Raw genomic sequence first — 25,331 nt, 5'->3', positions numbered from 1 at the left:
GAGATCTAAAAGGTAAAAATTCAATCTAACCATCCAATCGATGGATCAAAAGTGTCTATAGCTTCATATCATCAAATAAAATATATAAAAATAATCTGTTTGAGAATCAAAATAGTATATCAAAATATACATCTCTGTATCAATATATATATTTTCATATTGAAACTTATTAATAATATTTTATTTTTTTCATTATAGGATGCTGGCACATCCGACTTTCATCTATCAACTACTGGAGAGAATGTACAGGAGCAGGAGGAGGATGAGGAGGACGACAAGGAGGATCTTATATAATTTTTTTTTGATATGTAAATAATTTTGATGCTTGTAAAATAGTATAAATTTATATAAATTATATTTTTAATATAATATAATTAATTTTATATTTATGATTATAGTAAATAATTATTATTTTATTTATAATAGATTTTAGAACATATTATTACTTGTTAATATAATTAAAATAAATTTTAAAATATTTAATTATAAATTTTTTAAAGAAAAATCAAAAACTATTAGCGACAGCATCTACCGTCATTAATACTTTTTTAATTTTTTTATTAAAAAATTAAAAAATTATTAGTGATTGTGGTAGTGATGACGATGGCCATCACTAATAGTTTTATGATATTTTAATTAAAAAAATTAAAATTATTAGTGATGGTTTTCTATCACTAATATCGTCGTTAATTACAGTTATTAACGACGTCGATTTTGCCATCACTGATAATGATAATTAGTGATGAGGATATTTCTATCAAATTTTTAGTGACAGACTGTCACTGAGACTATTAACAATGACAAAATATCTATTTTTTGTAGTGATAATTATTTCAAGCAATCATGATGGCTACCTTAGAGTGATAGTTGTGGGTATATAAATTAATAAATATAGGTGGAAATAAACAAGAGATGTTACAAATCCATTGTGTGCAACTAAGCATTATGTTGATAATTATACCTTTTGATTACTCATATTTTTATCTAAAATTTTTAAAAAATTATCTTACTCTAATGGTTTGAAGTCAAATGTTATGTATTGAAGTTACACTTATAATTTTTAGGACAATACTTGATATGTTGGTATACATAGATATTGCCCATCATTTAATAGTAAAACATAAAATTATAAGAGCTCCAAAGAGACTTAGACTGAGTTAGTAGATGCCATAGTTTGGATGAGTGTTCGGAGCCCATACTGGGTTTAGATCGGATTGGGTCAAATTGGATCATTTATATTAGGACCCAAATCAACTCAAAAATTTCCATGAGTTGGGTGCAAATGGTCCAATTTTAGAACCCGATCCGGCTCTATGGTGTGGGGAAAATCAGTGCAGAGGTAAAATGGTAATTTTAAAATTTTTTCAAAATCACTATTTTACAGTAAAAATTATTAATTAATCTAATTAATTAATAAAAATTTATCCTACACTAGGATCTAAATATGATATATAGCATGCATGCATTTAAATTTGAAATTCGAATTTGAACAGTAAACACTTTACTATAATGTGTTCAGAACACAATACCTTTGTGCAGGTAGTAGATCATCATAATCTGATCACCATCGAAAGAGTCTGATCATCACGATGCAGCCACACAGTGTGTCTGACCTCTACGGATCGTCCACACGAAGCTCCCGATCTGATCGACTCCTCACGAGTGCTAGCTCGTTGTAGAGCCCTTTCGACGGCCAATGCTGATCGAACTCCTTCAATCGATGTTTGTCAATTCTTCAGAAGCTCCAAATCGTCAGCAGATGTGCTTGAGAGGATGTTGAAGATCTCTCTGAAATTTGGTGGGCTCACGACACTCATAGCTCACCTTCTCACTTTCCAAACTCCAGGCTGAAACCCTGCGCACACTTTTTCTTTCTTTTCTTTCTTTTTCTCTCGGAAGGATATTGACCTTCACCTTGTACACAAGGATTCCTCACGCCCAGATTTTCTTCCAAAATTTTTCTTTTTACATGCCCCACTCTTCTCTTCCTTTTAAAACAATGTCAAACGTCTTATCCACGTGAGAGGATAAAGATGAGTAATTGCACATTTGAATTCAAATCAAATTTTGAATTCAAATGGAAACCAATTTATTCTTATCCACTAAGGGCATGAGAAGAGGAGGGCGTGGCTTAATTTGTGCATGAGTGATTTCATGAGAAACATTTTCTTGTGTAATAAATGGGGCATTAAAAGAGGATAAGGTCAAGGCGCTAAATTGGTTGCTCATTCAAATTCAAACTTTGTTTTGAATTTGAATGGCCAACCAATCATCCTTATCCACTCATTTGGTGCATTAAAGTAGGGCATGAGGAGGTCTTTGCATGAGAAAAAATTTATGAGAACTTCCTTCTCGTGAATTCAAATGGGCGCAGTGGAAGTGAGATGGCGCAGGGAGAATGGGTCAAGGTGGTTTCATTATTTAAACCAACCTAATTGAACCAAATAAGTTAGGCCCAATTAGACTAATTTAAACCCAACTTAATTAGGTTTAATTAGGCTCAATAAAATCTTAATCAAATCAGGAATTGATTAAGCCCAATCCCTGATCATATCAGGGACCAAACCATCTCGACGATTAGGTAAACTCTTAACCTAATCAGGTCAAACCCAACTGAATCCAATTCAATTGGACTTGATCCAAAATTAATTACTCAATCAAATTGAGTTAATTAGTGATCAAATCACTAATTAAACCTCTCATAAATATTGAATCCAAATCCGATGGGTAATCAGGTATCAGAATTCATCGATATGTAACCCTGATTGAAGAGTCCCAAACCAGTGGGACTCTTGACCCCGGTACCCAAAATGTGTGGGACTCATGATCAGAGAATCCTGATTCTTGATCATAGAGTCCCAGACACGTAGGACTCATAGTCCACAAGCATTAGAACTCTTCATCAGCCATCAGATCAGATAGGAACCTCTAATGTGTGTGACCTTGCAGGTTCGAACCTAAGCCGGTAGCACAGGAACCAATTTCTGTACTAATCAAAGTGACCATCTAGCAATGGTACCCGATGATCGGATAGGTCGAATGGTCGCAATTACAACATTCAGAATCTACGTGAATATGGTTACTGTATAATTCATCCTTTTGACCTCTGTGTTTAGGACGACTCAGGGTTAAACAGTCAACCCTGATTAGATCATCCGAATCGTGCTCAACTCAAACAGTCCTGTGACTCCTCACAAAGACTACCCTGGCCAAGATTTTGCTAAATTGAAACACGACTGTACACAGCTCCTAAATTGGAGTGGTCAATCCCATCTTGACACACATACCGACAAGTCAAGTACTTGACTACACCCAGCAGCCTTCCGTCACTGAATTAGAAATTCAGGTAGTTCAGTGCCTAAGTGCAGTGAGTTGCTTGCAAGTCACCATGACGATCTCAGGTCGGAGGGATATTTATATCCATATTTCATCAGAGTAAATCTTGACAGCAGAAATAGCTCCGGAGTCGGTCACATTCAGTGCAGATGTACCCTTACATCTCACCTGTATGTCATACCAGTGTCTCCACACTCATTGGTTAAGAGGACAACCAACCTATATGGCACACAACGACCTATGCTTGATAAATGTTGTCGTCCTTGATAACAACGTATCATTTGGTCACGAACAGATTTAAGGACTAAACGATAAATCCTCCTTTATCGAGTCTAAATAGTCCTAAGGACTTCACCACAACATAGGAGTTCATTAGAAGATGAAACATTTTGTGATGAAAAATATCAAAATAATTTTTATTAATTCATAATTCATGTACATATACAAAAATGAGCACAACCGTCAACAGGCTGATGATTGACTTTGGGACACTATTCCCAATAATCTCCCACTTGGCCTAAAGCCAATCGGTGCAGTATCTAATACCCATTTTCGACTTGTAGTCGTCGAACTCCTTCACCGCAATGGCTTTAGTGAATGGATCGACCAGGTTCTCCTTTCCGTCGATCTTCTAAAGGTTGACGTCACCTCGATCTATAATTTTTCGAATGAGATGGTAGCGGCGCAGAATATGCTTCATCCGCTAGTGTGCCTTGGGTTTCTTCGCCTGAGAATGGCTCCAGAGCTGTCACAGTAGAGCAGAACTGGACCATTAGTCCACTTATAAATGCAGAGCTCTTCTCCATTCTTAACGAAGCCATACATCTTGATCGTCCTATCAAAACGTATGTTCCAACTCCGGGATGCCTGTTTAAGTCCATAAATGGACCTCTGTAGTCTGCACACCTTAGACTCATCAGTGGATGTGAATCCTTCAGGTTGTATCATATACACCTTTTCATCCAGTTCTCCATTTAGGAAAGCTGTCTTCACATCCATCTGTCAGATTTCATAGTCCAGATGGGCAGCTATCGCAAGCATAATCTGAATGGATTTGAGCATTGCCACAGGAGAAAATGTCTCGTCATAGTCTATACCATAACGTTGACGATATCCCTTGGCAACCAGACGGGCTTTATAGGTTTTCATCTTTCTGTCTACGCCCCTCTTCCTCTTGAAGACCCACTTATACCCTATGGGTTTTACTCCTTCGGGTGGGTCAACCAATGTCCACACATCGTTGACCTTCATGGACTCCATTTCGAATTTCATGGCCTCTAGCCATTTCTCAAAGTCGGGTCTCTGCATTGCATCCATGTAGGTGATCGGATCCTCATCATTTTCATCAAGTTCGATAGGATCGTTGTCCCAGACCAAGAAACCATAATATCTGTCTGGTTGACGTGGTACTCTACCAGATCGCCTTAAGGGTGCTTGAACAATGGGCTCCAGATCTGATCTAATTAAATCCGGTTCAGGTTTAGCAACTTGCATCGAATTTTCCACCTGTCGAATTTCGTCAAGTTCAACCTTAGAGGCAACAGTCCCTTCACCAAGGAACTTCCTTTACAAAAAGATTACTTTAAGGCTGACAAACACTTTTTGCTCATCAGCTAGGTAGAAGTAATACCCTTTGATCTCTTTTGGGTACCCTATAAAATTACACTTGTCAGACCTAGGTCCAAGCTTGTCCATAATTAAACGTTTAATATAAGCCGGACACCCCCAAACCCTAAGGTGCGAGAGTACTGGCTTACGTCCTATCCATATCTCATATGGCATTTTGGTTACAGACTTACTCAGAACCCTATTTAGAAGGTAACAAGCCGATTCGAGCGCATATCCCCAAAGGAAGATCGGTAGATCAGCAAACCCCATCATGGATCGAACCATATCCAACAAGGTCCGATTCCTCCTTTCAGACACACCATTATGCTGTGGTGTTCCAGGAGGTGTCCACTGAGAGAGAATCTCATTCTCCCCAAGATATGTCAAAAAATTATTGAAAAGGTATTCACCTTCTCGATCAGATCGAAGAGTTTTAATACACTTTTCAGTTTATTTTTCTATCTCATTTCGGAATAGTTTGAACATTTCAAACGACTCTGACTTATGCTTCATTAAATAGACATACCCATACCTCGATAGGTCGTCTGTGAAGGTTATGAAGTAGAAATATCCATCTCTTGCACTTGAGCTTATGGGTCGACATACATCAGAATGTACCAGAGCCAAGAGTTTACTGGCTCGCTCATCTTTTCCAGTAAAAGATGACTTGGTCATTTTATCAAGAAGACAGGACTCACAGGTTGGAAGTGATTTATAATCAACTACTTCAAAAATTTCTTCTTGAGCCAACCTATTTATCCTGTTCTTATTGATATGACCTAGCCTACAGTGCCAAAGGTAGACTTCTGACATATTATCTATTCATAGAGCATTTATCGGAGGTTTGAACCACATTAACAGGTTGTGATAGAAAGTAAATTTCATTATTAAGTTGTCCAACAAACGTTGTAACACCATTCAAAATGATATTACAAATATTTTTTTTTATTAAAAATTGATAACCGTTCATGACCAAAAGGCCTACAGAAATAATATTTAATAAAAAACTTGGACAATAGTGACATTCACTCAGAATTATATTTCAAGAATTAATTATAAGGTTCATGATTCCCAATGCTAGAACTGGAACTTTGCTTCCATCTCCAACGTTCAGGAATCTCTCACCTTCATCAAATCTCCTACTAACCTGTAAACCCTGCATCGAATTGCAAATATGATAAGGGCTTTCGGTATCCAATACCCAGGCAGTAGTATCACAAATGAAAAAGTTACAAAGTGTTATCATATAAGTACCTTGCTTCTTCTTCGGCCTTTTTGGGTCCAGTGAGGCAAAGTATAGAGGATAGTTCCTCTTCCAGTGCCCCTGCTTCTTGCAAAAGAAGCACTCCGCCTGGCTCTGGTCGGGCTTGTGCTTCTTGGTCTGACCCTGTGCAGACATCCCAGCATGCGGCTGCACCTTCTTATTCTTCTTCTTCTTGTTCTTCTTCCCTTTCTTAAAGGATCGACGACCAGAAGAAGACCCTCCCACAATATTTACCGACTCCTTATGGAGCTGGTGGTCCTTCTCAAAGTTCTGTAGCAACCCCAACAAGCCATGGTAGTTCACTGCAGGCTTTGTCATTTGAAAATGAGTAAGGAAGGGAAGGTAGGACTTGGGCAGAGAATTAAGGATCGCATCCTTATCGAGCTGCTCGTGCAGGGGAAAGCCCAGTTTACTTAGGTGCTCAATCATTTCGATCATGTACAATACATGATCAGTGACTGAGGCTCCATCCCTCATCCGAGCATTGAAAATGGCACAACTAGTTTTGTGCCTTTCAACGTCATCAGGCATGCCAAAGGAGTCGTTCAACATTTGAAGCATCTCCTGTGGTTGGGCATTCTCGAACCTGCAGCTGAACTCATCATTCATTGCCACCAGCATAATACACCGAACGGTGGTGCGGTCGTTGAGCCACTTCTGGTAAGTGTCTCAGACCACCCCTCTAGCGTTCGGGGCTGGTTCCTCAGGTGCCGGATCCGTTACTACATAAAGGATCCGCTCATGCTCAAGGATGATCTTTAATTTTTGATATCAGTTATCGAAATTAGGTCCCATGAGCTTGTCATTATCTAATAATGATCGGAGCAAAAGGGTAGTGGCCATAGCTGCATAAAGGAAAACCAGACCTATATTAGTACATAAATTATTAATACTAAAGACTTGGATTTTAGTCTAAAGTTTCTCCCAGTATTTTTACGAATTGGTAGCCTCAACCTCTAATTCGAGAAATTATTTTAATTTCTTAGTGGGTACTAGAATCCACACAGACTACACATGAGCCCAACTTTGGTTGGTCAACCCATGTGCGTCTATGGGTAGATTCATAACCAATTGTTTCTCTAAACAACTTCTAGTAATTAATTTTACCCCAAAACCTAATCAGTAGGCTTTGGCCTCCACTGAAAAAATTTGGTTAGGTCCAACCATTAACATGATTTGATTTGATGAATCAGACCAATAAATGATCAAGCCCGACTTTGGTCGGCCAACCTAACCACCATCAGAAAGACTCAAACCAAATTATCATACTATGAATGATAATTCCATTAGTCAATAAGCACCAAGCCTTTGGGCCTCCAATGATTATTAAACTAATGGACTCATTATCACTCACTTAATGGGAGGCTATGACTTAGTTATCAATATAACTTAATCATTTTTAGGATCTAATAATTTTTTTTTGAGGATTTTATTAAAGAATAGATGAGAAGAAAATATCCAGTCAATTTCAATCATCTCATTGACTTCATCAAGTCAGATTAAAAAAGAATTTACTTAAAGCTGGCATTAGGAGCACCTAAATCAGTCAAACTGATTTACCTAATGACATGGGTGAGCCCTAATCACCAAGTGATCTAATCAAAACCTAATTCATCAGGTTGGCCTGGTAAGTGAGATCAGTCATGGGGATAAGCCATTAACTCATCAGAGATCGAATCACTGCAAGTAGCTCCCGCTTAAAAATCATTAGTCAAACTGTCAAACTTACCTTAGACACCAACCGGTTCATTAGTTTTAATTTGATCAACTTAGTAAATAGGGTTCCACCGCGTAGCCATGAATTAAGTCCATCTTGGAAAGATATGGACCCATTCAACTACAATTATTGGAGTTGAGTCTAGAGTATCCTTGGCCTAATCTAATTCAACTTTTGATTAGATTTGATCAATTACTCTAATTTAGTCTATTTCTTTAAGCTAACCTTAGCTCTAACCCAATTATGGACCTAATCCATCTAACCCATTGACCCACAAGTTTATGCAATTATCTTAGGTCTTAATTCACAATTCTAGACCTACTAGACAATACTTAATTCTTTTAATTAAGTATTTGGGCTGATAGGTCAGGGTTTGATATTTTGAAAATAATTTTTAAATTTGAAAGGTTTTATTTTCTGTTCACCAAATATGTTGACTCATTTCACAAATAGATTAGTACATTTCATAAATAGCAATCCTATTGCTAATTACATAATAGAAAATAACTTAATCAAAATAAATCATAAATATTTCTTTCACTACTTCATCTGTATGAGATATAATTGTATCGGTACCCCTACCGCCATAGGAGACCCCATCGAATGGGAAGAGAGGGCCTTTAAATCCTACTTTTCTCCTATGACCGGACGGTCATGGCAACCAACCCAATTCAATTACTTGCTACTTGGATTAAGTATATCTAAATATATCAATTTCAAAATTTAAACTTCAAATTTTAAATTTTGAAATTTAAATTTCAAACAAATTTCAAATTTAAAATTTTTAAATTTCAAATTTTGAATTTCAATTTTTGAATTTTAAATTTTGAATTTTAAATTTGAAATTTTTACCAAATTTCAAATTTTAAATTTTAAATTTTGAATTTCAAATTTTTGAATTTTGAATTTCAAATTTTAAATTTCAAATTTTAAATTTTAAATTTTGAATTTCAAATTTTTGAATTTTGAATTTCGAACAACTTTCAAAATTCAAATTTTAAATTTTGAATTTCAAATTTTAAATTATAAACTTTTAGATTACAACTTAATCTACACATGCAAATATATATATCATATCTAAGAACCCGCTTTGATACCATTTGTGGGGAAAATCAGTGCAGGGGTAAAATGGTAATTTTAAAACTTTTTCAAAATCATTATTTTAGAGTAAAAATTATTAATTAATCTAATTTATTAATAAAAATTTATTCTACACTAGGATCTAAATATGATATACAGCATGCATGCATTTAAATTTAAAATTCGAATTTGAACAGTAAACACTTTACTGTAATGTGTTCCGAATACAATACCTTTGTGCGGATAGTAGATCGTCGCAATCTGATCACCGTCAGGAGAGTCTGATCATCGTGATACAGCCACACAGTGTGTCTGGCTTCTGCGGATCGTCCATACGAAGCTTTCGATCTGATCGACTCCTTACGAGTGCTAGCTCGTTGTAGAGTCCTTTTGATGGCCGATGCTGATCAAACTCCTTCGATCGATATCTGCCAATTCTTTGGATACTTCAGATCATCAGCAGATGTGCTTGAAAGGATGTTGAAGATCTTTCTAAAATTTGATGGACTCACGACACTCGTAGCTCACCTTCTCACTTTTCGAACTCCAGGCTGAAACCCTGAAAAACTCATTGAAATCCTGTGCACACTTTTTCTTTCTTTTCTTTCTTTTTCTCTCGAAAGGATATTGACCTTCACCTTGCACACAAGGATTCCTCACGCCCAAATTTTCTTCCAAAATTTTTCTTTTTACATGCCCCACTCTTCTCTTCCTTTTAAAACAATGTCAAACATCTTATCCATGTGAGAAGATAAAGATGAGTAATTGCACATTTGAATTCAAATCAAATTTTGAATTCAAATGGAAACCAATTTATTCCTATCCACTAAGGGTGTGAGAAGAGGAGGGCGTGGCTTAATTTGTGCATGAGTGATTTCATGAGAAATATTTTCTCATGTAATAAATGGGACGTTAAAAGAGGATAAGGTCAAGGCGCTAAATTGGTTGCTCATTCAAATTCAAACTTTATTTTGAATTTGAATGGCCAACCAATCATCCTTATCCACTCATTTGGCACATTAAAATAGGGTGTGAGGAGGGCTTTGCGTGAGAAAAAATTCATGAGAACTTTCTTCTCATGAATTCAAATGGGTGTAGTGGAAGTGAGGTGGCGCAGGGAGAATGGGTCAAGGTGGTTTCATTATTTAAACCAACCTAATTGAACCAAATAAGTTAGGCCCAATTAGACTAATTTAAACCCAACTTAATTAGGCTTAACTAGGCTCAATAAAATTCTAATCAAATCAAGAATTGATTAAGCCCAACCCCTGATCATATCAGGGACCAAACCATCTCGACGATTAGGTCAACTCTTAACCTAATCGGGTCAAACCCAACTGAATCCAATTCAATTGGACTTGATCCAAAATTAATTACTCAATCAAATTGAGTTAATTAGCAATCAAATCACTAATTAAATCTCTCATAAATATTGAGTCCAAATCCGATGGGTAATCAGGCATCACAATTCATCGATATGTAACCCTGATCGAAGAGTCCCAAACCAGTGGGACTCTTGACCCCGATACCTAAAATATATGGGACTCGTGATCAGAGAATCTTGATTCTCGATCACAGAGTCCCAGACACGTAGGACTCATAGTCCACGAGCATTAGGACTCTTCATCAGCCATCAGATTAGATAGGAACCTCTAATGTGTGTGACCCCGCAGGTTCGAACCTAAGCCGGTAGCACAGGAATCAATTCCTGTACTAATCGAAGTGACCTTCTAGCAATGGTACCCAACGATCAGATAGATCGAATGGTCGCAATCGCAACACTCAAAACCTACGTGAATATGGTTACTGTATAATTCATCCTTTTGACCTCTGTATTTAGGATGACTCAATGTTAAACTGTCAACCCTGATTAGGTCATCCGAATCGTGCTCAACTCAAACAGTCCTGTAACTCCTCACAAAGACTACCCTGGCCAAGATTTTATTAAATTGAAATACGACTGTATACAGCTCCTAAACTGGAGTGGTCAATCCCATCTTGACACACGCACCAACAAGTCAAGTACTTGACTACACCCAGCAACTTTCCGTCACTGAATTAAAAATTCAGGTAGTCCAGTGCCTAAGTGCAGTGAGTTGCTTGCAAGTCACCGTGGCGGTCTCAGGTTGGAGGGATATTTATACCCATATTCCATCAGAGCAAATCTTGATAGCAGAAATAGCTCCAGAGTCAGTCACGTTCAGTGCAGATGTACCCTTACATCTCACCTGTATGCCATATCAGTATCTCCACACTCATTGGTTAAGAGGACAACCAACCTATATGGCACACAATGACTTATGCTTGATAAACGTTGTCGTCCTTGGTAGCAACGTATCATTTGGCCATGAATAGATTTAAGGACTAAACGACAAATCCTTCTTTATCAAGTCTAAATAGTCCTAAGGACTTCACCACAACATAGGAGTTCATTAGAAGATGAAACATTTTGGGATGAAAAATACCAAAATAATTTTTATTAATTCATAATTCATGTACATATACAAAAATGAGCACAACCATCAATAGGCTGACGATTGGCTTTGGGACACTATTTTCAACATATGGGTCCTTTAAAATGGTTTAGATTGAATCTACATTGGTCAAATTAGATTGAGTCATAGGTCAACCCAACCCATCTACACCCCTATGGACAAATATATAGTAGAAGAGGTAGGAGAGCGAGTTGAGCTTATAGGCTGATACCTTGTATCCTGATGTTTCCCTCATCCATTTTTTGTTCTTAGAGCTCAAATGTATGGGTACAAATGGTTGAGCTGCTTACGAGCTACTCAAGCTTGACTCAAGTCCAAGTTTAACATGACTTAACTACTATCGAGCTCCAGTCGAGCTCGAGCAATTCGAATAATTTTTCAAATTGAATTGAAGTAGTAAGATACTCAGCTCAAAAGCTCATGAATCTATTCAAAAAAAAAAATATATATATATATATATATATATATATATATATATATATATATGGAGATGTAGTATAGTTTAGATCCTTCTTGTGCTAAGTGTTGATAACAAAACCCAGGGAGAGAGAAGTAGTATAGAGAGATCAAGGTTTGAGGAGCAGTAGAGGCCTCAATCTAGATATTTAGGCTTAGTCTGAGGAGCAATATCAGAACCCTAAGCTTGATCCAAGGAGAGACAAGTTAGGTATTTTGGTAAGAACAAGAGTTGATGAGCAATAGAAGCATCAATCAAGACACCTAGGCTTGGTCCGAGGAGCAGTAGAGTTTTAGTAAGAACCTTTAGCTTAGTTCGAGGAGCATAGTGGTTGTATAACTAGTAGTATCCTAAGCTTGGTCTAAGGAGCACAAGGATTGTACGACTAGCAGATTGTATAACTGACAGAAACTCTGATGTACCTTCAGGTGTAGGACTGCTTCAGGACATACCATTATCGATGAAGGCATAAAAGAGCCACTACAGATGTAGGCAGTAAAGATCGTAAAAAGGACTACCTTTCGCATCTAAGTTGGGTAACTATTTTAGATCTTCGTTTCAGATCCTTCTGTATTAAGTTTCCTAAGGTAGGTACTATTTCAGATCTTGCTGTATTAAGTCTCCTAAGGAAAGGACTTCTTATCCTAATAATACTATTAAGTCTCCTAAGATAGGTATCTTTTCTTGACTGCTTATCTTAATCGTACTGTTAAGTCTCCTAAGATAGGTATCTTTTCTTGATATTCCTTTACTAACTCTTTCCACCCTTAGAATTGTTACCACAATTTTAAGAATCGATTCTGTAGAAAACCTATAAATAATTTATTCTATTAGAATAGATACATAGTTAATAAATAATTACTCTAGGTTTAAGTTCCTAGGTTCTTAGATTTATTCTTATGGAATATTCTTTTATTCTTTTCTACATTTCTCTAGCTACGTAAGCAAGTAGGAATCTTATTCCTTTATTCTTTCAGTCTTTCATTCTTTAATCTTATTCTTTATAGAAAAAATAAATAAATTCATATACTGAGAATCTTTAGAAATAATGGATAACTATAACCTATTAAATTTTATAAAATATAGCCAATTTAGATTTAATTTAAGAATTAATAATAAACTAAAACCCTCAACTATATTTATTGATAAAGATAAATGTAATTGTCCAAATAAAAAAATAGAAATTTATTGGGATAAAGACATTGGCAGGGTAGTTAAATACCTTTGCCCATGCCTCCAAAAAGAAAACTTAATACAGGAAAAGAATCCTCTAGAAGAGGTCAACTCTTCAAAAGAATCTAATCTTGAAGATCAGCAAGAAAGCATACTTAAAATTTCTAAACACATTAAATCCCAGCAACCTTTAAAATTATTAGAATATAAAATTCAGGAATAAGATAACAAAGAGGTCTATATCATATCAAAAGAACAACATCTGAATCCTCCTTCTAACCCTTGCATGATGGACTTGAGTTCAAAAGAAATTCAATCTGAATCAAACCTAGATAACACCCAAACTCCCCCAGATGAAAATAACCAAATTCAATTATCTTACCCTGAGTCAGATAATGAAAGTGAAAGTTGGGATTACTTTCCTCAAGATGGCCCAATCCTAAACCTTAAATCTAGGACCAAATCAAACCTTCAAATCAACACCAAGTTTGTTATAAATAAAGAATTACTTAGGCAAGATTTTATTTTGAATACAATAGATTAAAAAGACATCAGTTTTTCAATTTTATAACAAAACTCAAATAGAAGAAATTTTACTTCACTATTATACCTTTATGAACTCAATCAAAAGTCATATTCGATTCTTTGATTGGTTTGAAAGATATGATCAGTCAGAAAAAATTAATATAGAAGAAAACATAGAAAGCCATAGTAAATGTAATTATTTAGGATCAAAAATAAAAAAAAGGTAAAGAAAGATTTGTAAAATATCTTTGCTCACAAAATCCTCAACCTAAGAACTTTCCTTTCAAAATCAAGAACATAGTTAAAACCTACAATACAAATCCACAAAAGCACTGGCCAAAACTATGGAAAGTTCCAAAACAATTAAAAGATCCATTAAAAAACTCATCTCTTATGAGCCTTAGGAATCTTAAAATAATATTACAAAACTCTATTTCAGTATCGAGAAACAAACCTTTAAAATTTGATAATCAAACCAAAACATTAGAAAGACTTCCTAGGATATCTAAAAAGATGAATCCTTTACCTATTAAAAAATTTGAAAACCTAATAATAGACAAGGGAAAAGAAATTCTCTTAGATGAAACTTCAATATTCTCTAAAATAGAAATTACCTTACTAATAAACAACTTCAGAATAGACACCCTAGCTTTAATTGATCCTAAAATAGGTTCAAATTTCATTCATGAAGAATTAATACCCATATATCTTCTTCAAAAAATAAAGATAAATCTAGCCTCCGCTAGTAGCCAGGATCCAGAGTATAAGTTAACAAATATATTGATTTACAATAATAATATATGTCTCAAAATTTTTTTTATTTTGGCTAAATATCTTAATCAACCAGTAATCTTAGGAAAATCATTTCTTGACCTTTTAGAACCCTTCCATATCAATCAAAATGGAATCAAAACCAAACTTTTAGGATAAAACTTGGAATTCAAATTTCCCCGTCCTCATTCCAAAATAAGTATAACTAAGTACAATCAACAAGAATAAATGAGGAAAGCTCAGCTTCCTATTAAACAATTAAGAATTAAATTCTGATACCAAATATCTGAAATATTGCCTTATGAACTTCATAGTATCATTCTTGAAAAAGTCTTCTAACCCAATAAAATTAAAGAAATATTCTAAACTCTTAGCAAATACCTTATTGTAGATTGGTGCTGGCCAAAGCTAAGTATTTCTAATATAAATGTAAACCCTTCATATATTATAATTCGAGCTATCTATAAAGGATTAGTGAAACTAACCTCTGTAAATTATAGTTATCCCTTTAAATATTTCTCAAAGTAGTCTCAGTAGTCTTAGAAAAAATCAAAGAGAACAAGAAAAAAATAGATATGATATTATAGTAGAATAGAAGAAGGAAAAATAAGTGAAATTATTTATCCCTTCTAAATCTATCATTTTACTCAATTCCTTGAAAGAGATTGAGATCCATTTATGGTCAATTCTGTAAAAAATGATCCATCCAAATTCATAGAAGAATATGATGAAAAAGAATACAAAATAGCTAATCATTTAGCTATTTTCTGTGAAGCTAAGATATTAGAAAATCAAAAATATTAGACTAATGGTAGAATATTAGTAACAACAGATTTAATTACACCAAATCAAACTATAGATGAAAAGAAATGGAAAAAACTTTTGGATTTAAGAAACTACCCATATGAAGTGCAAGAAAGAATTAAAAATCCTTTTAGGACTTTAAGAATCTAAAATTAGTTTTTAGATGAATTCTTACAAAATTCTGCATAACATCCAGCATCATATTTGATTCCCTTCAATATAAATTTCTGCAGGAAAGTTTTTGCCTCTTAAAGAAACCCTAGTTCCTAACCTTATTAACTCCTTTCTTTGATCCCATGGCTTTCAAAAAACAAATAGATGCTTTACATAGATATTTGAAAAACTTAGCCTCAGAACCTTGGTGCAAGATAGTTGCACCAAAAGAGGAAATAGAGAGAAAATCCCCTCCTACTCCACTACAACTGATCCAAACAGAATCATCTTCATCAGAAAATTCTCAACATGAAACAGATGAAACCTCTCAAAATTTACAGCAAATGTCTTCAAAACTTAAAAAAGTAATTGGGATTTCCGACCCAATACCAAACTCCCAACCTCTTCAAACAACCACCTGTCCATATTTTGATAAAAATCTTCTTTAATTTATAATAATGATTGAAGATGAGTATTTAGAAAAAAAACCAAGGATGGTGGCAAAAAAATTTTTTCTTTAAATTGGCACTTTTCACCAAGTGATATAAGAAAAACTCAAAATTTTTATGAAGATATTTTGATAGAAACAAAATCTATAGTTGTTAAGCATTACAAATTTCAAAATATAGATGCTTTTACCCACTCAATAGTACAAATTATCTCTATTTTAACTAACACCTGCAGCATGGGAAAATAGTCCCTGTAATTTCAAAAAGTTTTCACAAAATTGTGACCCTCAATACTTTAACTATTGGGATTATATTGCAACCTGATCCAATACTTTCCTTTATCAAAACCCACAACACACTCATTCCTGGTTGTTCTATTTTAAACCTAGAACAACATATCAATTTCTATACTGGTTCAAAACATGATGGGACTATCATGGTCCAATTTCTTAAATCCTACCACCACCAGTTCTTGATAGCTTCAACCTTTTTCAAGAAAAAGCTATCCTTCCACATAGAAATCATAATTTTTCGATTCTCCTTGAGTTTTATTCTCGATTTGCACTCTCATGGATTATTGCATAGAAATATACCTTCATTAGCACTCCTATTTTTTCCTTATCACTTGGAAGACAATTCAAAACAAGGTGGCAGGCTCAATCCAATTATGAGCAAGCCACTAAACCAAAAATTGTTCAATGGATATCTTAACACTGTTGTTGCCCAGCTATGCAACCCAAGAGGGGGGGTGAATTGGGTTTTAAAAAATTTAGGCTTAACTAATTACTTGTAAAAGTTATATATCAAAAGCTTGATGAATGAAGAGAGATACTTTGGTTTGAGATTAATTACTTAAAACAAGAATGCAAGGATATAATGGAGAGTTAGAGAGAAACAATAAAGCATGCCACAAACACAATGATTTATAGTGGTTCGGTGCCAACCTTGCACCTACGTCCACTCCCCAAGCTCCTACTTGGGAATTTCAATCCACTAAACTTTGTATTCAACCTGAATACAACCGTCGGAAACTCCGACACTAGCTATCCCAAGCTAGTCCACTTGTTTTCCGGGTACAAGCCGACCCACACACTCCGATTTCAGGTTCGGATCAACCTTTCCTTGTTTTGGAAACCCTCCAAAACAAAAACAATTGCTCTCAAGATAAACTCAGTTTAGAGCACAAATTAAGTACAAGAATAGCTCCTTAAGTGAGCGAATATAACAATAAATACGCTTTACTCAAATGAAGAAGCCCTTCTTGGATTTCCTCAAAGTGGATGAGAGATGAAGCAAATGCTTGAGGAGTTGGTGAGCTTGATTTTTTTTTGGCTTCTTGAAGGCTGTAAATGAGCTCTTAAATGAGGTTGAGAAGTTGGCTTGAGAAACTCTCTCTTGAATGAACTTGAATGCCCTCTTGAATACTCTTGATTTTCTCTTTTCAAATCACTTGAATGCCTCTTGGATATTTGGATGTCTCCTCTTTTTGTTTTCCACCTTTTGAAACCTTTATAGCCTTAAGAGACAAGGGAAAACAAACTAGGCAGAAAAAAGAGCCGTTAGAGCACAAAAAGTGAGCATTAAAAGCAACCAAATCTGGCCAAAAACTAGCCGTTACAGGCAAATCCCGTCATATGAGTCGACTCATGAGTCGACTCATGCCTCAGGGGTCGACTCATGAGTCGACCTCTGTTGCAAAGTCCAGAGATTGGGTTTCTGGATTTTCTTGGCCCAAAACAGCAGAGGTCGACTCATGAGTCGACTCATGCCTTGTGGGTCGACTCATGAGTCGACTCACAGGTCGTGCCAAGCCAGAAAACCAGCGTGCCATGGCTAATCTTTGCGTGCCAATCAGCTCATAGTTTCATGAGTTGACTCATGAGTCGACTCATGAACTTCAAACCTTCATAACTCCAAAAATATAAGTCCAAAAACCATGAAACTTTCACCAATAGATTACATATCATTTGTTCTACACGATGATGCTATCAAATCAGAGTTTTGATGAAATTATGATTTTGCCCCTGTAGAGCATAAGGTCTTTTTCACATAAAAATTATTTGTATCCCTTCCAACTGTTTTGTAGTCATCAAAATCAATCTAGGAGCAACAATCTCCCCCTTTTTGATGATGACAAAACATTTGAACAAAAGCATTTGTATGAATCATGAATTTCAAAAGATTGCATTTTAGGTGCATATGCTTGAAAAGAGTATGATTCTTTTGGTATGTGAAACAAATGGTTATATGCAAAAGTAGTTTGCCCATTTGCTTAAAGATTGGAAGATATGCTCATTGGATAATTGTTTTAGTGTTAGAGCAGAAAATTTGATTTTATTATCAGAGCAAACTGTATTTTGAAAAATTTTCTCAATTTTCAAAACTAGTCATGTGTGCCAAAGCATATTGAATAGTTGATTTGGAAAGAGTATTAGAGCATTTAAGTTTAAGATGTATCAGAGCAAGAGAAATGAAAATCCTGCAATGTATCAGTGTAGGGAAAACAATTTTACAAAGTATCAGAGAAAAATTTTGCAAAGTATCAGAGTAATAAAAACAGTTTTTCAATGTATCAGAGTAAAATTGAGTAATGTATCGGAGTAGTAAAAAAAATTGTCAAAGTATTAGAGCAATGTATTCAATATATCAGAGTGGGTTTAGAATTTGAAAGCCTATCAAAGCATATTCAATGGTTTACAGCAAATCAGAGTATGAGTAATTTTAAAAGGTACTTATTTGCAGTATATTAAGCATTTGTACTTAAAATTGTCAATGTATTAATTTCTCATAATTTGTAGTGTTTGCTTTCTTTGTGTTTAATTTCTCCCCCTTTTTGACATCATCAAACAAGGTTAAGTCCTTTTTCTGAAGCATTCTTTAATTTCTCTTCTTGTAGGGTTTGCTCCCCCTTAATGAAGCAACTATTAACAGCAATCATAAAATGATAATACCATAAAGAGAGGACAATATTTCACAAAAGAGAATATATAACCAAAGTAAGATAATCATCATTCCAAAGGTAAAGCCATAATTGTTGCAGTACATAGATTGTAACATAAAAAGTAACATACAAAGTCAACTAGCTCATGTCAATACATGGCCCCAAAAATACAGATCCTAGAGAGGACTAAACACTAAGACCTAGGATCTAGAAATGATCAATGATCAGAATCATCAGAAATGTGATAAGGATCAGATGGATCTGGATCTGAGATGCATCCTCGACCCCGTCTGCCTCTGGCACGAGAGGAAGAACTGGCACGAGCAGGCGAACGGGAGGAACTGGGTGGCTGAGAACACTGAGAAGCTAGGGACTGAACTGAAAGGGTAAGTCTGATGGAGTCAAGTACAGTCAGTGCCCTGGAGACAGCCTGGAGAAGTGCAGTGAACTGAGTAGTAGCTTGCTCACTTGATCCTCTGATCTCCTTCCTCAGTAACTCATAACCGCCCTCAAGAGCTCCTCTGAGTCTGCCGGCCTCTGCAGTGAGATCAGTGACCTCAATCGTAGACTCCTGAGGCTGAGGGTGTGCCAAATCGAAGACCTGCCCCTGTAACTCGAGAACTCTACCAGTCAGTCTCAGACAGTGTCCTCAAGCTGCTGAATCCTCATGGACTGATCTGCCATCATCTGATATACTGTGGAGATGTGGGGAGTCAAAGTCTGATCAGTAGAAGTAGCCCCTGGTACAAATGAAGTACTGCTCATCTGACTCGACATCAAAGAGACCATACGCTGTGCAATCGCTCAATCTGATAATCGGACAGTGTGAACTCTGGCGGAGGTGCTCTGCTCTCTGGCTGATGCACAGGTGTGGGTATCCTGGTAAACTCAGAAGGGCCAGCCTCAGGATCCGGAAAGAACTGTATATCTGGTGAAGCTGCCCTGATGCCATGAACAGGAGATGATGGACCTTCTTCTTCTTCAGCTCTGACTTCTGCTGTATCCTCAGCTCTTTCTTCTGCTCTCTCTTCTGCTCTTTCTTCTGTTCTTTCCTCAGTTCCCCTGATCCAACCACCACCACTTTTTGTGAACCCCATTCGATGCAAGGTGTGTAGGTTGAAGGTATCAACATGAGACAGTTTGGTGGGAGCCTCCCCCTCACAACTAACTCCAAACCTCCTAAAATCTAGTCAGGGCCATACCATAAGGCAAATATGCCTTAGATCTGTTCAGAGTTCTCTCATGGCCTCTATCATAAGTGCTGGGAGGTTTAGGGGGGTTTCTGTGATAATGTGAAACATAATGCATATGTCCCTGCCTGACAGAAGATCGTGCCTACCACTCCTAGGGAAGAAAAGTTTTGTGACCATTTGATGTAAGATTCTCATTTCTATAGATAAAATCTTGGCCTCTAGTTTATTCAAATTCCCTTGGTAGGTTCCTCCAAGTATAACACTTATACCTTCTTCTTTCACGGGGAGTTCCATGTATGCATAACCTTCACTAGGTAAATGTAAAATCTCCCCTATAATGACAGGATCCAGACAGATATCAATCCCTTTCACAGTTGAAGTTACTGACCCATTTCCATAAATAAGATTCTGATAAAACTCCCTAACAAGGTCAACAAAGGTGACTTCTTTGAGTGAACAGTAAAAGCTCCATCCCTGATTTTGATCTTACTTGCTAAAGAAAATCCCTCACTTTCAAAAACCGGAAGTCAATGTTTTTCCCAGTTTCTACTTTTCTATCTGAGAGAGGGTTCTTACTGGGAGTTTGAGAAGACAGTGAAGGACCTTGAACTGAAGCTGGAACGGGAGCAGAGGAGGACTGTGCCGCTTGCCTTTTCTTCTGACACTTTCTTCAAGTTCTCGGACAGACTTTCTCCTTTGGGGAAGCTTCATTTTTGGTGCCATACCTCTTCAATACCAGCGAGGAGACTTGAGGAGCAAGTGAGAGAGTGGAGGAAGGATCACAAGAGAGTGATTTGAGGTTTTGGAGGAGAGAATGAGTGGATTTGAGAGGGACGGTGGAGTGCTAGGGCACGCTCCAACCGTGAAGAACAGGGAAGAGGTCACAAAAGAACCTTTCTCGGAGTGGCTATTTGCGGTGGAGAGGAGGCGGGAGGAGTTCCACTAGCTCAAGCCTTGGAAATGGAGCAAATGGGAGAAGGGAGAATGGATTTCGAAGGAGGAAGACGAGCGTGAGGGTCGGCTCACGAACAGTAATTCAACATATAAACCCTTCAGCCCGCTGGAAGTTGCTGGGAATTACAAGTTTGCCATTGAGTCGACTCATGGGGGTCGACTCATGAAGTTCAGAAAATCAAGAAAAATGTGAATAAATTCCAGAAAATTTGAATTTGGGGAGAAGGAGTTTAGCTCTAAGATGAGTTTTTAGAATGAAAAACTTGAGCTTTTGGGACCAAGAAAGGTGTTGGAAATTGAGCTCTTAGGAAATTTTGACCATAAATCATTGGAATTTGAAAATTAATTCAGGCAAATGGATCAAGAATTCCTAGATTTCTCCTAATTTCACAGAATCTATCCTCACTAAGGGCCTTTGTAAAGATATCAGCTAATTGATTTTCGGTGCAAACATATTCAAGAATTATATTTTTGTTTTGAACATGTTCTCTTATGAAGTGATGTCTTATTTCAATATGTTTGGATCTTGAGTGTTGAATAGGATTTTTAGATAGATTTATGGCACTTGTGTTGTCACATCTTATTGGTGTTTCATTAAGTTTAATTCCAAAGTCTTCGAGTTGTTGCTTAATCCACAAGATTTGAGCACAACAACTTCCGGCTGCAATGTATTCGGCCTCAGCCGTAGACAGTGCTACCGAATTTTGTTTCTTGCTAAACTATGAGATTAGGTTAACTCCAAGAAATTGACAAGTTCCACTTGTGCTTTTTCTATCTAGTTTACATCCAGCAAAGTCAGCATCAGAATATCCTAATAAATCTATTTGTGAGTCCTTAGAGTACCATAACCCTAAAGTTTGAGTACCATTTAAGTATCTAAGGATTCTTTTAACAGCATTCAAATGAGATTCTTTAGGATTAGATTGATATCTAGCACATAAACAAACACTAAACATGATATCAGGCCTACTTGCAGTTAAATATAATAATGATCCAATCATGCCTCTATAGTATTTTAAGTCTACACATTTACCTTCATCATCCTTGTCAAGCTTACATGAGGGACTCATTGGTGTGCCAATGGGTTTGGAGTTCTCCATTCCAAATCTTTTGAGTAGTTCCTTGGTGTACTTGCTTTGGGTGATGGAGATTCCCTCTTTTGATTGTTTGATCTGGAGTCCGAGGAAGAAGGTGAGTTCTCCCATCAGGCTCATCTCGAACTCCCCCTGCATAAGCTTAGCAAAGTCTTGACAAAGGGATTCATTAGTAGACCCAAAAATTATGTCATCAACATAAATTTGTATAACTAACATATCATTTTGATTTCTTTTGATAAAGAGGGTTGTATCTACATTACCTCTTGAAAAACCATTATTTAGTAAAAATTTGCTTAGTCTATCATACCATGCTCTAGGTGCTTGTTTTAATCCATATAAAGCCTTATTTAATTTAAAAACATGATTAGGAAAGGCATGATTTTCAAATCCAGGGGGTTGTTCTACATAAACTTCTTCAGCAATAAATCCATTTAAAAATACACTTTTAACATCCATTTGAAAAATTTGAATTTCATAAAGCAAGCATATGCAAGTAGAAGTCTAATGGCTTCTAATCTAGCTACAGGTGCAAAGGTTTCATCAAAATCAATCCCTTCTTCTTGATTATATCCTCTAGCAACCAATCTTGCTTTATTTCTAATTACATTACCATGCTCATCTAATTTGTTTCTAAAGACCCATTTTGTGCCAATTATTGAACAATTTTTAGGTCTTGAAACCAAAGTCCAAACATTATTTCTTTCAAATTGATTAAGTTCCTCTTGCATTGCATTAATCCAATTATGATCTTTTTCAGCTTCTTCAATAGTTTTAGGTTCAAAATGAGATACAAAAGCACAATGATTAAACACATCTCTAAGTGAAGAGCGAGTTTTTACACCATGCATAGGATCACCAATAATTAACTCCTTAGGGTGGTTGTGAACATACCTCCATTCCTTGGGTAGGTCATTTGTACCTTGAGGTTGTTCTTGAATTTCCTCACCTATCTCATCTTGTTTGTCTTCTTGTTCCTTGTCCTCTGGAGTGGCTGAATCTTTCAGAGTGATCTCCTTTATACCTTCTATTAATGGATCTGCATCATCAACACCCTCATTCTTTCTTGAAGGAAGATCGTTAGATTCATCAAAGACAACATGAATGGACTCCTCAACTATTAGGGTTCTTTTATTAAAAACTCTAAAAGCTTTACTAGTGGAGGAGTAACCCAGAAAGATTGCTTCATCTGATTTTGCATCAAATTTACCAAGTCTTTCCTTACCATTATTTAATACAAAATATCGGCAACCAAAAACATGAAAATATGCAATATTTGGTTTTCTTCCTTTCCAAAGTTCATAGGGGGTTTTCTTAAAAAATTGTCTAATTAAAGCACGATTTAGAATGTAACATGCTGTGTTAATAGCTTCCGCCCAAAAATATCTTGGAAGGTTGCTTTCACAAAGCATGGTACGGGCCATTTCTTCTAAGATTCTGTTTTTCCTTTCAACTACCCCATTTTGTTGGGGTGTTCTAGGAGCAGAGAAGTTATGGCCGATTCCATTCTCATCACAAAATTTTTCAAAGTCTTGATTTTCAAATTCAGTTCCATGGTCACTTCTAATATTTTGAATTGAAAATCCTTTTTCATTAGTGACTTTTCGATGAAATTTAGTGAAAATATGAAAAGTTTCATCTTTGTGTGCCAAAAAAAAAACCCAAGTAAAACGTGAATAATCATCTATTATTACAAAACCATATCGTTTTCCTCCTAGACTTGTGGTTCTAGTTGGTCCAAATAAATCCATATGCAAAAGCTCTAATGGTCTAGAAGTTGAAACAATGTTTTTGGATTTAAATGAAACTCTAGTTTGCTTACCTAGTTGACATGCATCACAAATCCTATCTTTTTCAAAATTCAGTTTAGGCAAGCCATGAACTAATTCTTTCTTAATTAATTTTGAAAGAGAATGCATGCTAATGTGAGCAAGTCTACGATGCCAAAGCCAACTAGTCTCATTAACTTTAGCATTTAAGGATACTAGGCATTGCATGTCTAATTTGGCTAAATCATTTAGATCTACCATATAAACATTGCCATGTCTATGTCCTATAAATTTGATGCCATCATTAATAGGACTAGTCACAATACAAACAGATGATTCAAAAACTACTTTATACCCTTTATCACAAAATTGACTAATGCTAAGTAAGTTATGCTTTAAACCTTTAACTAACAAAATATTTTCAATATATTTGGAGGGAGTGATACCAATGTTACCTATCCCAATGATCTTTCCTTTGCCATTATCTCCAAAGGTGACCATCCCTCCATCCTTAGCATCAAGCGTGATGAATTATGATTCATCACCAGTCATGTGTCTCGAGCATCCACTGTCCAGATACCATTTCCTATTTTCTCCATGGGATGCTAGACACACCTGCAAACAAATATCAAGTTTTTGTTTTAGGTACCCAAGCTTTCTTGGGTCCTTTTTGGTTAGTCAAGATGGTTCCTTTTGGAACCCATATTTTCTTTACAGTTATGTTTGCACAAGTGTAAGATTTATGTCCTATTCTACCACATTTAAAACAAGTAGCATTGGTAGGCTTGTTACTTGAATAATTTACATAAATATTTTTCAGAAATTTTTGTTTCTTTAAGGGGTTATAGCCAAGTCCGGCCTTATCATATACGGCCTTTTGATTTTCAAGAATCATATTTAGTTTGTTTGAACTTAAGGTGAATTTATCTACTATAGGTTTTAGCTTATTAATATCATTCTTCAGGCTTTGGTTCTCTTGAAGCAAAGTAGATTTTTCAATTGAAAGATTTTCTGCTTGTTTTACTAAAGACTGATTTTTCAATTTTAGTTCTTTGTTTTTCATTCCTAGTTTCTTCAATTCATCAATTAAATCATTGAAGGCTTCATACAATTCTTCAAAAGTAAATTCACTAGGGGTTTCAGAAATTACCTCATTATCGTGTGCCATAAGGCACAGGTTGGCTTGTTCTGTTGAGGTCTCCTCATCGGAGCTTGAGTCGTCGCTCGCACTCCATGTGGCCATCATTGCCTTCTTTTTGAACTTTTTGGGACCTTTCTTCAATTGTGGACATTCGGATTTGAAATACCCCGGCTTCTTGCACTCATAGCATATAAGGGGTTGATCTTTTTCTTTCTCTTTGCTTTGTTCCCCTTTTGTGAAAGGTCTCTTTCTCATCCCCTGTTTCCTCTTTCTTAGGAACTTCTTGAATCTTCGGGTGATGAGTGCCATTTCTTCATCCTGTTCTTCATCTTCTGTGTCGTCAGTTTCTTCATCAGGAGAGGCTGTGGATTTGAGGGCAATGGTTCTCTTCTTTTTGACTTCATCCT

The sequence above is a fragment of the Elaeis guineensis genome, chromosome 8 (genome assembly GCF_000442705.2).
Source record: "Elaeis guineensis isolate ETL-2024a chromosome 8, EG11, whole genome shotgun sequence".
NCBI lineage: Eukaryota > Viridiplantae > Streptophyta > Magnoliopsida > Arecales > Arecaceae > Elaeis > Elaeis guineensis.
The sequence above is the reverse complement of the archived record's forward strand: the minus strand, read 5'-3'. Positions refer to the sequence as shown.